Here is a 15,316-nt window from a genome sequence, read left to right as displayed (position 1 = left end):
TATTTAGAAAATGCTTTTGGTGTTTGATCTTAATATTATTCAATACTAATCATACAAAAGAGTAGTAGTGTGATTTGTAGTAATTGTATGGATTGAAATGGTCATAATCAATGTAGTTTAACTCAAAATTAGAAATGAAGTAGGGAAAAGTTGAAAACCTGTTGTAATTAGTAGGTCAGTAATGTGTGCCAACGTAACAGAAATCACCTGTGAAGTAGGAGCAGGCACGGTGTGGACTAGCGATCGTTCACTAGCAAGATTTTTTTATTTGAAGACGCACGTACTTTTGGTCATAATACCCTGATTCAAACCAGAAATTGCATTGCACAATCTGTTTCAGTTTGAGAAAATGAAAAAGTGAAGAGTAGTCAAAGAAATATCCTGATTCAAACCAAAAATTGAACTGCACAATCTGTTTCAGTTTGAGAAAATGAAACAGTGGAGAGTAGTCAAAGAAATACCCAGATTCAAACCAGAAATTGCACTGCACAATCTGTTTCAGTTTGAGAAAATGAAACAGTGGAGAGTAGTCAAAGAAGAGGAGGGGGATAGAACCGCCAAAGATTAGGGCTGCAACACCTGTAGTAAGAGAGGGGCGACAGGAGCAGAGATAAAAACGCAGAGGATCAGAGATGCGAAACCTGCAAACTGTAAAAACGCAACAGAGAAAATGCCCAGGTTAGAGAGTTACGTGCAAGAGAAAGGGAGGGGAAGAGAAACTCATTTTGAAAAACGTCATGATTAGTTGTAAAGACCGACTCATGAAACGAATCATTTAATGTATCATGCTATTCGAATAACCATAACTTGTTACGGAATACGAGTAGATTTAGATCTTATTTTTGTGTCTATTTTTTAATTTTATTAAAGATTTCAAGCCCCCGGACCCCGCCGTTGGGGGCGTTGCCCCCAAACCCCCACCGGGGGCACTGCCCCCGAATCCCCGCTGGGGGCGTTGCCCCCAGACCCCCCTGTTGGGGGCTTTGCCCCCAAACCCCCACCGGGGGTGCTGCCCTCGAACCCCCGCTGGGGGCGTTGCCCCCAGACCCCCACAGGGGGGCGCTGCCCCCCAGACCCCCCGTTGGGGGCATTGCCCCCAAACCCCCACCGGCGGCGCTGCCCCCGAACCCCCACAAGGGGGCAGCCCCCTAGACCCCCCGTTGGGGACATTGCCCCCAAACCCCCACACCAAGGGCACTACCCTCGGACCCCCGCTACGGGCGTTGCCCCCAAAACCCCATCAGGGACATTGCCCCCAAACCCCCACACCAGGGGCACTACCCTCGGACCCCCGCTAGGGGCGTTGCCCCCAAACCCCCATCAAGGACACTACCCCCAACCCCCTACTAGGGGTGTTGCCCACATACCCCCACCAAGGGCCCTACCGCTTAAATCTCCCATTGGGAGCTTTGCCCCCAAATCCCTACAACGAGTGCTATCTTGAAACCCCAACTAGAGGCATTGCTCCCAAACCTCCACTGAGGAAGACATTGCCCTCAAACTCTTACTAGGGGCATTTCTCCTAGACCAGCTCTTTCCCCCTTGCCCCTCCTTAAGAACCCACCATTGTGATATTGCCCCTATTTCCACAGCTAGAGATTTTTCCTACATACTCTCTATCCTACCCTACTAGAGATTCTACTCTCGAACTATCACTAAGGTGGGTTCAAAATCCTCAATGATATTACACATTACATATTAGATACATTTAATATACATAATCTTACAAAATATGATTTAATATATTTAAATTATATTTATTAATTATTAATAAATTATATATATATATATATAATTATATTTTGATAATATATTCCATAATATGCACATAGTACGATATACTAATATAACATGATTTAGACTAATAGTATAACTTAAAAATAAAATGTAATATGATACATTTTACTATTATCAACAAGTAGGTAGTATAAGATTTATAAATATTTAACCATGATAAAAATTATCTTTCCTTCTCAAATAGCTTCTAATTGATGCTAAAATTTTCTCAATATTTATAACTTTGTGTCATAGTGAATGAAATCTCCTATTCTTTAGAGGTCATTGTGGTTTCAACATTTAAGCACAAGGTCAAAGTTTCTCAAAAATATATTTTTCCTTGTTGTCATGTGGAATACATGAAATAAAGGTTTTGATCATTTGATCAAATATTTTCCAATGGAGATCACAGAAATTATTTATTCTTGTTGACATACAATAAAGGCTTTGAACATTTGGCTAAATCTTGTTCTATGGACATCATAAAAAATTATTATTCTTGCTATCATCTAGGTTAAATACATGTTTTGACCATATGGCTAAATCTTATCTTGTGGATATCACAAAGAATTTTAATCCTAAGTCTTGTCTAAAATAGTTGCAATAGAGGTTTTTACCATCTGGCTAAATCCTTTTCCATAAAGATCACAATGAACTTTTATCCTTGTTATATGTATTTGGCTTGAGTTTTGACCATTTGGCTAAATATTTTTCTATGGAGACCACAATGAGCTTTTATCATTTTTGTCATGTGAAATACATACAACAAAGGTTTCAATCCTTTGACTATGTTTTCCCCTATGGGGATCACAAATAATTTTTATATTTTCTATGGTATGGAATACATACAATAGATTTTTGACCACGTGGCTAAATCTTTTCCTATACACATTATAAATAATTTTAATCATTGTTCTCGTGTTGAAGTTTTTGCTTACTCAAAGACTAGCTACTAAAATAAAGTAAAATCAAGGCAACTAAAAATAATAGAAGAAACTTTTCTTATTTACTTTAGGGCGGCACAGTTCATGAGAAAGTTTGTTTTTGGCCATATGGTCAAATCTATCCCCTTCTTTCTGTACGATGTTTCCATTAATGCTTTCTATTATGGAAGTTGGACGCACTCTATCTAATGTTTAAGTACTTTTTTTGTTTCAATGAAATTTGATACTTCATTGTATTTAGCAATTTCATCACTATTTTCTTCTTTCTGAGAGGTGACAACATACAAATGATAAAATCTCCATTTTCTCACTTGTACAGGTATCATGAATAACGAATTTTATTTTGGAGAAACTGTGAATTTGCTAGTTGATCATGAGATTGTTGCACTTGGTAGAGTGCATGCAATACATCCAAATGAGACATGCCATGGAGAAACACTTGAAGATGGATATATTTTAGTGGCTATTGATAAATGTTTAAATGTAGCAGCGTATTTGCCATTCCCAACAATTGATGCAACGAAGGCTCATGAAGCTGTAGGTGGTTTTGCAAAATGGGGAAAGAAAGATGTGGTGGTTGTTTCAAACTCAATAACAATTCATGACAGAGGAGATGATTACGAATCAGACCATGTCCTACCTTCTGAGGATATTGATGTGCTTAGCATTCGTGAAAGTTGGAGAGAACGTAGAGTGATGCTATGGACAGGAACATACATAGATGACAACCTCCACTGTGTCACTTTGGAAAGATGGCCTATTAAACAAGTCACCTTTGATGATGGAACATCACTGCTACAACAACAATCATACATGCAATTTGTCTCTACAAATGCTTGTGCCAAAAACATGGAAGATACCAATGAAGATTATTTTTCTACAAAAAAATCAATTTTTGTTCAGAAGAGATCATATTCTATGGTCAATAGAAAGCCTCAAATTATTGCCCCTAAGGGTGCAAACTTGGGGACTTCTATGGACTCCATTTCACAGGTTTCCATGATTGATTGTTGCCAAGAAAAGTGTTGTCAGTTTGCTGATATAGAAGCAATGCAACAATTACGTGAATACTTTTAGGGATTGCAATTTGAAGACCGCACAAACTATGTTTATGACAAGTTTGAATCATCATGCAAGATTGATTACTTGGGAACAAGGAAGTATAGCTTTATCTTCAATGGACAAGTGGTATGTGGAAGGGCATGGTATGAGATTCATGGAATCCCAAAGACATGACATCTTTTTACAGGTACAAAACACAATTTGAGCATGGCGTGAGGAGGGCAATGCATGGAAACAAGGGGGTAATAAGAGCAGCTTGGGATCACACAGAGATGGGAAGAGCCATCCTTAGAGACTTTGTTAAGAAGAATGCAGAGCAAATGCCACACAAGAGTAGAACAATGCAAGATGGATCAAGGGAGACACAATTGGTCATCCTAGATGTTTATAAGCAGGTAGATATATGGGCAGAAGTAAATACAACATTGAGTGGTATTGGATGTAAGCAAATGTCCTTGTCCACCTTCAATCGTATTTGGAACACAGAGTTCAAGCATGTAACCTTAGCAAAGACAAGTGAGTTCTCCAAATGTAGTATTTGCTCAGAGATCAAAGAGCAACTTGCAGCAACAAAGTGTCTTCAAGAGCGAAATGTGCTTCTAAAGAAGCATCAATGTCACATGCTATAACAACAAAGTTGTCAGAACATATACTACAGTTGGCGCTTGGCCTCAGCATTAGATCCAGATAAAAACTTGTGCATCATACATGATAAAATGGACCAGCAAAAGACAGCTATCCCTAGGTTAAGGCTTCGATCAAAAGAGACTGAAATATCTACTCAACTACCAGTTTCTTTAACACGCATGATTACACATGGACATGGAGAAGGTAGATATGGACATTTCTCACTTGATCTATGGCCTCATGATCCTAACTTCACAATTGCCTCATTGTCATTGTGCTTTAGGAACTTGGAGCGACTACATACGCATGCAAATGGTGATCTACAGGTAGATGGAATGCCAAGATCAACCTCTGTGCTACTAAATGCCCTCAACTCGAAAAAAGCACTAGACCACCATCAAGGTGTTGCACAAAATAAATCATGCATGGAAGATAATACACCACAGGATGACCATCATCATTTCAAATGATTGCCAGAGAACTTACTTCTACAACTTGATAATTGTGGGTCAGAAAACAAAAATCGCTATCTCTTTGCATATCTATCATTGCTTGTTGCACAAGGAACATTCAAGATGATCCAGCTTGGGTTTCTCATGGTGGGTCATACACATGAAGACATCGATGCAATGTTCAGCAAATTTTCAGAGAAGCTAAGGATGAGCATGACCTTCACTTTTCCTCATCTTATGCAACATTTTCAATCATGCCAGATGACTAGTCCTACACCTTTCTTATTGACACATGTGCCTGACTTTAAGAGATACATTGAGGGATACTTGTGTGATTCAAAAGATACACTTGTTGGTCACTCAAAACCTCTTCAATTTCGGTTTTATATGCAAGGAGATACACCTGTCATGCAATACAAGATGCATCCAAAGTCCCCAGACTAGTTACCAAGAGAAGGTGGCATTGAATTATGGAAGAGAGACCTTGCAGGAAAGCCTACTCTTCCAAAGGGTGTTCCAATGTTGCTGCCCAGGTTTGAGTACGTTAAGGATCATCAAGAAGTAGTAAGTGGAGTTAAATATTATCTGAAGTATTGGGAAAGATGGTCAAATGTACAAGGACCTGAAGCAGAGTTCACAAAGTTTATAACACCAGTGATTGATTATTGGAAACATATGATCTACGCTCTTCAAACTCCAAATGTCCAAGAAGATTTATTTTTCATAGATTTTTGGCCAAGAACACAAAGTGATGTAACCAATATAGATGTAGATAATGCAGATGACTTCATTGGATTGGAAGAGTTGAATGATCACTATTGTGGTTCTCTGAGCAAATGACCCAAACATGCATTTGAACCAATGCTTGATGTTAAGAAAGATGACTTTGTGCTTGTTAGACCTTCAGATCCAATATATCCAATATGGCTTGGTGTTGCACAAACTGAGGTCGATACAAATAGACATTCCAAAAACTTCAACAAGGTACGTATACAATATTGGGCACAAGTTTGTAGTCGTCAAAATGCTACAGATGCAGAGGTGTATTTTAATTGTTGGGATAAATATTGGATGTGCAACAAAAAAGATCCTGAACGATGGGAAACAATAGATAGCATTGTCTTCTCTTGGATGAAGAAAGGTACAAAATCTCCCAAAAAAATCAAAATTCCCCCAAAGGTTGTATTGAAGGCTAAAGAAAGTCTACATGAATCCATCGACTGAAGATTTTCCTTGAATATTTCAAGGATATTAAAACTAAGGTGTTTATTAACACCACCTTTTTGAGTTTTTTTCAATCTCTTGGAAACAACCATAAGTAGTAATATATTTAATTGCACCAAGTTCCAAATTAATGAAATTCCCAAAATTCATAAAATCCATTTTGATTTGGTTTTCCCATATTGATGGGAAATTCCCAAAATCCCGAATATGGAGTTCAAAAGAGTCATCTGTTTAGAAGGAGAACACTAGTTCTAGTGGAACATCAGACGAGTATACTACTCTCTTGAAAGATTCAGACCTCTATCTAGAAGCAATCCGTGGGACATTTATCCGCAAAGTGGAAGGAGAAAGGCAAGTAACATTCCTAGATACTAACGGTACTAAATGTCACCTAAAAGTGGGTCTCAATCTTCTAGAAGGAGAATTAGTGGTCCTGCGAGACCTACTCAAAGAGAACTTAGACGTGTTTGCTTGGTCATATAAAGATCTAAAGGGGATTGATCCCACAGTATGTCAACATCACATTGACCTAGAGCCTAATGCCAAACCTGTAAGGCAAAGACAAAGGCGTATGAATCCTAATTATTTTGCTGCGGTGAAGGCTCAATTATTGAAACTTCTTGAAGCAGAGTTCATTTATCCCGTGGCTAATAGTGAATGGGTTTCGCCCATTGTGGTAGTACCCAAGAAGAATGGGAAACTTCAAATATGTGTCGACTTTTGGAAGTTGAATTCGAAGATGAAGAAGGATCATTTCCCTATCCCTTTTACAGACCAACTGCTGGATACAGTAGCAGGCCATGAGCTATATTCCCTCTTGGATGGATTCAGCGGATATAAACAAGACCAAATCGCAGAAGAGGACCAATCCAAAACAACCTACCGAATGGGGGACCTATGCTTATAGAGTGATGCCATTTGGACTCTATATTGCTACTGCCACCTTCCAACGAGTAATGATGGCTACCTTCCAAAATCATATGCATCATTTCATTGAGGTCTTGATGACTTCTGTGTCTATAGCTTAATCCGTGAACATTGGGGACACCTAAAGCAATGCTTTGACAGATGCCGAGAGTATGGGATTTCTCTCAACCCCGACAAATGTGTCTTTGGCGTCTCATCAGGAGTTCTCTTGGGCCAGATTGTCTCGGCACAAGGGATTGCAACAGACCCTACAAAGATTGAAAAGATTGTTGCCTTAAAAACACCAACAAACCTCAAGCAGTTAAGAGGATTTCTCGGACATGTGGGCTATTACAGAAGATTTATTGCACATTTTGCAACCAAGGCAGCCCCTCTGCACAAGATCCTAAGGAAAGATGAGGATTTTCTTTGGACTAATGATTGTGAAGAAGCCTTTAATGCCCTAAAACAGTGCCTTATCCAAGCACCTATTTTGTAGCCTCCTGACTGGACGAAGGAGTTCCATGTGCATATAGATGCATCAGTTGAAGGGCTAGGTGCTGTCCTATGTCAAAAGGGCCCCTCTAAATTAGATCAACCCATTTATTATGCAAGGCAAAAGGTCACTAATAGGAAACAGAACTACATAGTGACAGAGCTTGAGTGCTTGGCAATGGTATTTGCACTAGAGAAGTTTCGACACTATCTATTGTCAACGCATTTCAAGTTCTATGTGGATCATGAAGCCCTGTCCTTCCTGATGAACAAAGTAGATGTTAAAGGATGACTGATGAGATGGTTGCTCCTATTCCAGGAGTTCAATTTTGAAGTGGTCACTAAGACTGGCTGTTCCCATGTCCTAGCCAATCATCTATCATGGTTCTTTCAAATAGAAAAAGAGGAACAGGATGATCTAGACCTTCCTGATGCTTCTTTGTTTCTAGTTGAAAAAGTTACTCTGGTATGCAGACATAGCTAACCTCCTGGCAACTCAACAGTATCCTCTTGGCATCTCAAGCCATGAGAATAAGAAGCTTCTGTTAGAATCAGCCCCCTACACTTTGCTAGGCGGTGCACTGTACAAGAGAGGCAAAGATGAAGTGCTGCAAAGATGTGTTGCAAGGGATGAAATTGGCATAGTATTGAAAGCATGCCATGACAAACCATGTGGTAGACACTTTGCAGGAGAAGCGGCAGCTAGGAAGGCTCTGTTAGTAGGATATTGGTGGGCCGACCCTCCACAAGGATGCATACGACTACTGCAAGAGATGTGATGCTTGTCAACGAATGGGGAAACACACCAAAAAAAGTGCCATGCCACTGCAACCCATTCTTCACTTAAAGCCGTTCGAGAAGTGGGGGATTGATTTCGTGGGTCCCATTGATCCACCTACCAGACAGAAGTAGAACAGATACATCTTAGTATGTATGGATTATGTCACAAAGTGGTGTGAAGCTAAAGCCTTGAAGCGGGATGATGGGAATAGCGTAACCTTGTTCATGTACGAGAATATTATCACTCGTTTTGGCAGTCCCCTTGAGCTGGTACGTGACAGAGGTACTCATTTCCTTAACAAAATCATGGAGGAGTTGACAGAGCTGTATAAGATTCACCATCGCAAGTCCACTCCTTATTATCCCAGAGCCAATGGCCAAGTTGAAGTCACCAATCGTATCATGTGCTCGATCCTGACAAGAACGATTGTCGCACATCATCGCGACTGGGACGATCGACTTACAGAGGCCCTTTGGGCATACAGAACCTCCCATAAGGCAGCATAGGACAGACCCCTTTCCAGCTAGTGTATGTTACAGACCCCTTTCTAGCTAATGTATGGTACATGACAGACCCCTTTCCAGCTAGTGTATGGTACAGAAGCCATCTTCCCTATTGAGCTGGAATTGCCCTCTTTGCGAGTGGCAGTTAAAGAACGCTTGGGAGATAATGAGTCACTGCAACGCCGTCTCTTGCACTTGGAATGCTTGGATGAAATACAGTGGATGGCCCTACAGTGCATGGAAACCACTCAAGCGCGATGCAAGGCCTATCATGACAGTTTCATCAAGCACAAGGAGTTCAAAGAAGGTGATCTTGTCCTGGCCTATGATTCGAGATTTGGCAAGTTTCCTCGCAAGCTTCAACAACGGTGGATGGGCCCATACAAGGTACTTGCTGTCAATCCTATTGGCTCTGTTCAGGTGCAAACCGTTGATGCCTCTGATGATCCTTTCCTCATCAATGGCTATCGCCTGAAGATGTACTTTCCTCCCTGGGGATCTTGATAATCACAGTTGACCTACCCTTTCCCTTTTGGGCGTCGCACTGTCCTTCTTGTTGTGCTTCTAATAGCCCTTATGATTCTCCTCATGAGGTGGTCTCGTTCTGCTAATCCCTCGCGCAGAAACATCTCAACCCGACATTGTTCTCTTCTCGTTTGATCTAACAATGGTGGCGAGGTTGGACCTGACATATGGTATGTCTACCATTCTCTTTCTTAACGAAAAAAAAGGAAAAAAAAGAAAAAGAAAAAGAAAAAAAACAAAAACAAAAACAAGCAAAACTATTATGGAAGAAAAGAAAGAAATTCCCTGTCATAACAGGCCTCGTTCCAAGAAAGGGTGGAAACACCCTTGGGTGGGAAGCTGACTGTGGAAAAGGTGGTAACACCCCGCAGTTCAGGATAGTTGACTCACTAGCAAAACCTTTCCAATAAGTAATTTGAAGCCACCTCACTTGGTGCATTGTCTCAGCAATATCAGTCTGTCTGCCCTTCTTAACAGATGACTCTTCTTACAAGTCATTGAAGTTAGGCTGCCTCCCTGGGTACACCTTGTCTACAAGATCTTGACAACAACATCTGACACAATCTTCATCATCAACCCCTTGAGTGATGCGAGATTTCATCCTAACAGGATGGGGACATGAGTTGGGCTGCCCTCTATATCTTTCAACAGAGAGTGAGATAGAGGGTGGGGTGAGTGACCAATCTTTCCCTTCAAATCAAATGAGAGGTGAGATGTGTGAACGGAGTGTTGCACACACGAGATTGGCCTCTCCATATACAATGCACGATTTGTTCCCGTACACTGCACCATAAGGCTCCCTGGCCTTCCTTCTTGCACTGTATGCCAGCACAGGGCAGGATGCATAGTTGCAACATCAAATGCGCACAAGGCATACAACCTCTGCACAAGTGACAGTGAGGATTACATCAATGGGTCTCAGGAATGGGTTGCCCTCTGTATCTTTTAACAGAGCGTGAGACAGAGGGTGGGCTGAGTGTGACTGGCGTTTCTTCAATCAATTATCGAGAGGTGAGGATTGAGGGATGTTGCGACCATTGGAGTCATGTATGTTTCTGTTTCCCTATGCACCCACGGGCTAGGTCTCTGCCATCAGCATAGGACACGTCATTCTGTTCTGTACACTGCACTGCAAGGCTCCCTGGCCTTCCTACTTGCACCTATGCCAAACGGGGTTGGACGCACTAATGCATCATTCATTGTGCACCCTGGCATACTCTTTCTACACCACCCCCTTGTTGATTCCTAAACTGGGTGTGAGCTATGGGTTTCATCATTATTTCCTTGAGTGATGTTAGTAATGGGGCGAGTGGCTGTTCTTTCATTCCATTTGCGCGATCATGAGTTGAGTGCAATATCTCTCGTCATCGACAAATTTCCTGCGATTCCTTCAACCAGCTACCTCCCTGGGTGCTGTTGCATGGTCCCTGCCACGAAGGATGTGTGCTGTGAGAAGACACCTTGTTACCTCTTGCAGCCGACAATGACACAAGATGCAACCTTGATAGTCGACATTCCTCCTCGGCAATATGGGCCAAGTTTTTCTAACCCTACACCTTTTGTTTTTTTAGTGATGGTCATGTCTTAAGTGTGGGGACATTCGTGGTTGGTCTGAGGTGTGGTACTAGGTCTTTGATGTTCGGTTTACCCTTCCTACTAAGGTTCTAAGTGTGGGGATACGTCCCTGCGCATCTATGTTGCATATCCCCATGCATATACTCTGTTATGATCATGTATCTATGCCATGACTTCATTTTACCTTGATGGGGTCCCTTCTCCACTCCTCTGTTCTATTTCACCCTGTCCCCGAGGTTGTTCTTTAGCCGTTTTTCTTTCTTCTTTGTTTTGTGATTTTTCCATGTGAATGCTCCCTACATTCACCAGAATCCCAATCCAACCTTACAGTCTTGTTCGTCCCTTTGAATTGCCCATTTTTCCTTTTTACCAACCCCTGTTCCGACAAACAGTTCTCACGGTGTTAATTTTTGAAGCAATTCCCGTAAAATGGACGAATTTCCATGTGAACGTATCTTTATTGCTTCGAAACTCTGATCTGATGTGCCAGCCCTCTCCTACCCATTCCTCTTGATATTTTTCCTTTTACTCTATGTCATTTCGATGCACGGTTCATCCGCTATTAATTTTTGCGGGTTTTCAGGCCCTTTTCATGCCTATTTTCACATTTTTCCATGTGAACCTACCCTCTTTTCACCGAAATTCTAGTTTGATTTGACACCCGTGTCCTGCCAGCCTTTCCCCCACTTTTTTCTTTTTCCTCCCCCCTCTTCCGAGTGTCGAATTTTTAGTTATTAATTTTTCCGAATGTTTTCGGGTGTGATTTTCATGTTTTTTCCATGTGAACCCCTCCTAATTCCTTTCAAACTGAGTTTTGATGCATCAATCCTATAAATCCCTTCCCCTTTTACATTTTTCCTTTTTACTGTCCTCTATTCCGGCACAGAGTTCTTCCCGTATTAATTTTCGAGTCCATTTTCGGGTTTGTTTTTGGGGTTTTTCCCATGTGAACGCATCCTATCTTGCTCGGAACTGTGTTTTTCCACGATTGGCTTGTTGGATACATTGTTATGCATAATTTTCCTTCTTTTTCCACTTCATTCCGATGCGCGGATTTTCTGATATTAATACACGAATGTGTTTTCGAGTTTTTTTTTGTGTTTTTCCCATGTAAACACCCTGATTCTTGTTAGAAATCAAGCTCACCGTCAGCATGTCTTCATCTATGACCGACATCTATGACAGCTAGTGTGTACAGTTGTCTACATGCGACTACATTAAATAAGTCGGGTTAGTAGTCAGTTAGTGACCTCACTAGAGTTAGTCCGTCTAGTCTACATTTACACTAGGTCACTTTATCTTGTAGAGTGTGTGCTTTTCAGTTTAGTGTGTGGAAATGAAGGAATGAGCTTGAGAGCCTGAAGGCTCATGGATATGGTGTTTTCCCTGTCTCTCTCTCCTCTTTGAACATGGTATCAGAGCCTTACTTGGTGGACCTCTTAGAGCAAGAGGGAGTGAAGATGATCTACAGTTGAAGACTTTTGTCATTTTCTCAAACAGACTGAATGCCATTGTAAGATGAATGTATGCATTGAGTGATTACCTACTCTATGGGTCAAGCTGCAGGTTGTGGCTTGTTCAGAGCCTTTTGAAGGGTGTATTGAGCACTAGTGTGTGCTCTATCAGCATCAAACTCAGCAAATAGAGCTGTTGGAGCAGAGGACAGATCTGTGTGAACTGTGCCTATTTCCTGCTCTCAGTTGTTGGGCTGCACCTCATCAAATGCTGGTGCATTTGGTCATCAAATGCTTGGTTATGACAGGTATGAAGTGTTTTAAGATGGCAAGAGGCAAATGCTTAACCTTAAGCTCTGACATGAGCTGAAATCAGAGTGGGCAGATCTGGAAAAAAGGGCAGCACTGTTGTATACACAGTATACATGGTATATGCAACACATTGAAGAGCTTTGGAAGCTCTCTGACAAGCCCAGAAGCACTCTTGGAGCATAAATATATGCTGGAGATCATATGTACTTGTTGTGATCCATTGCAAGCTGATTTTTGTAATTGAAATACTCAGATTTGGAGCTTTCAAACAAACTGAAAACTGTCATTTAATATGGGCAGCAAGCATTTGTTCCTTACTGAAGCATAGTGTGATATTTGGTGACATCTATGAGATGTATGTACTGACATGTGTATGTCAGAATGTTTATGGGTTGAGAAAAGCATTAAGTGCTACTAAATGTTGAAATTTCTGGAGCTGAAGCAAATGCAATCTTGTCTTGTTGGCTGAGTACAAATTGCAGAAGTAATGTATGACTTTGCTCATTAGAGACAGATAGTCTATGGTCACTACATAGTCATTCATTGACCTTGTCATACTGGAGCAAATGTATGATTTGGATTGAAGACACTTTGAAGTGGTTTGGAGCTTGTTATGTTGAATTCTGGTTGACTGCAACCTGCAATTGAATTTTTTGACACTTGTATGTGCTGGTTATGCACTGTTCTGTGCCTTTATGCTCATGTCTTGACTGCCAAATGTACTAGCAGCTAGCTGGGAGATTTTGGAACATGTATGACATGATTACCACTCAGTTTTGGACTTGGAATTGCTGCTGGTTACTCACAATTTACAGTTTTCAAACTGCATGTATGTACCCTGGCAATGAGGTTACAAAAGCTTAAGCTGAAGCAAACACATAGCTTATGTATTGATAGTTATATCTACAGTTGAGACCACTTGTTTGTGGGTTGTTTTGGGGTGTCAGTGGGCTGAAATACCCTGGTTTTTTTTTGCAATTTAGTGCAGAAAACTATCATAAACTGTTACGGACTGAACTTAGTCAGTCATACTTATTGGACTACAGGGAGTCATGCACTTGATAGACAGTCTATTGCATCATGGTTAATGCACATGGGACTGACAATATCACTCAGATAGTTGGAGAGAAGTTGGATAATAAGAACTTTGCATTATGGAAATTCAGAATGAAAAACTTTCTGGTTGGCAGAGGTTATTGGGATTTATGTACAGGAGATGAAGTTGCTCCTGAGTTGCCTGCACACAATCCAACAAATGAATAGAAAAGAGCCTACAGGCTATGGAATGAAAGAGCATGCAAGGTGCTGCTTTGGTTTTCCTTATGTATATCTGATGCTATGGTAATTCAAATCACTAGATGTGAGACTTCGAAGGATGCTTGGGACATACTGATGAAAAATTATGGAACCATGACACATGCAAGAAAGATCCAGTTGAAACAACAGTTCAACAACATGTCTAGGAATGGCAAAAGCATCCAGGCGTATACCACAGAGATTAAGACCATAGCTGATCAACTTGCTACTATTGGCTCAAGTGTATCAGAAGATGATATGATTGCTGTTGCTTTGAATGGCTTAGGCAAAGAGTATAAAGCTTTTGACACTTCCATTTCTGTCAGAGAAGAGCCCCCTAGCTGGGAAGAGCTAGTTGCCTTGTTACTGGATGAGGAAGTCAAACTTGGTTTGAATACAGGTTCCAGTGCATCTCAGAGTAGAGACACTATGTTATACTCTAGCCAGCGTGGCAGAGGATCTAGAGGTCGTGGTTCATTTCGAGGTCGTGGTGACACTCGTAATGCTTATGGACAGCAGCAGTAGCAGCAGAGTAATTGGCATGGTGCAAATACACAAGGCCAGCATGGATCTGGTGGGTTTAGAGGCAGGGGGAGATCACCTCGAGGTAGGGGTGGTGGATCTGGTTCATGGCAATCATCTGATCAGCCCAACAGGGACAAGGACTACCATTATTGTGGCCAGTATGGGCATATTGCAAAGGATTGTTACAAAAAGCAGGGAGATATGAAGGCAAAGGGCAGACAGCATGGGCACTATGCATCTTCCAATGGTGCTCATGATGAGCCAGTTGATAGACTCTTTGCCATACATCATGTATCTAAAAATGCATCTAGACATGATAGATATGACAGATGGTACATTGACTCTGGAGCGTCAAACCACATGACCCCGCATGGAGAATGGTTTGATGAGATGGTTGCAGGTACACATGGTCATGTATGTATTGGGGATGACACCCAACATGACATAAAGCATAAAGGGATTGTTCCTCTTATGATGCCTGATGGCAAGAAGAAAGGCCTGCATGATGTATTACATGTACCGACCATAACAAAGAATATGTTGTCTGTGGGTCAAATGGCAAAACAGAATTTGCAAGTGAGGTTCAACAAAGATGGGTGTTTCATTGAGGAGTATGGAAATGACTGCAAGTTAATTGCCAAGGGCAGAAGGGATTGCAGGATGTTTACATTGGATGCGACCATTCCGAGACTCAAGGCATCCATGTTTGCTCATGATGAGAGTGCCATTTGGGATGTAGAGATTTGGCACAAGCGGATTGGACATGTCAATGTACAAAAGATGAAATCTATGTAGCAGAAAGAAGTAGTACTTGGATTACCTAAATTCAAGTATAATGATTTTGGTCATGTATGCCCTG

Source organism: Lygodium microphyllum, chromosome 11 (genome assembly GCF_053477565.2).
Source record: "Lygodium microphyllum isolate KBCC chromosome 11, Lygodium_microphyllum_v1.1.10, whole genome shotgun sequence".
NCBI classification, from domain to species: domain Eukaryota; kingdom Viridiplantae; phylum Streptophyta; class Polypodiopsida; order Schizaeales; family Lygodiaceae; genus Lygodium; species Lygodium microphyllum.
Note: the sequence above shows the minus strand (reverse complement) of the source record.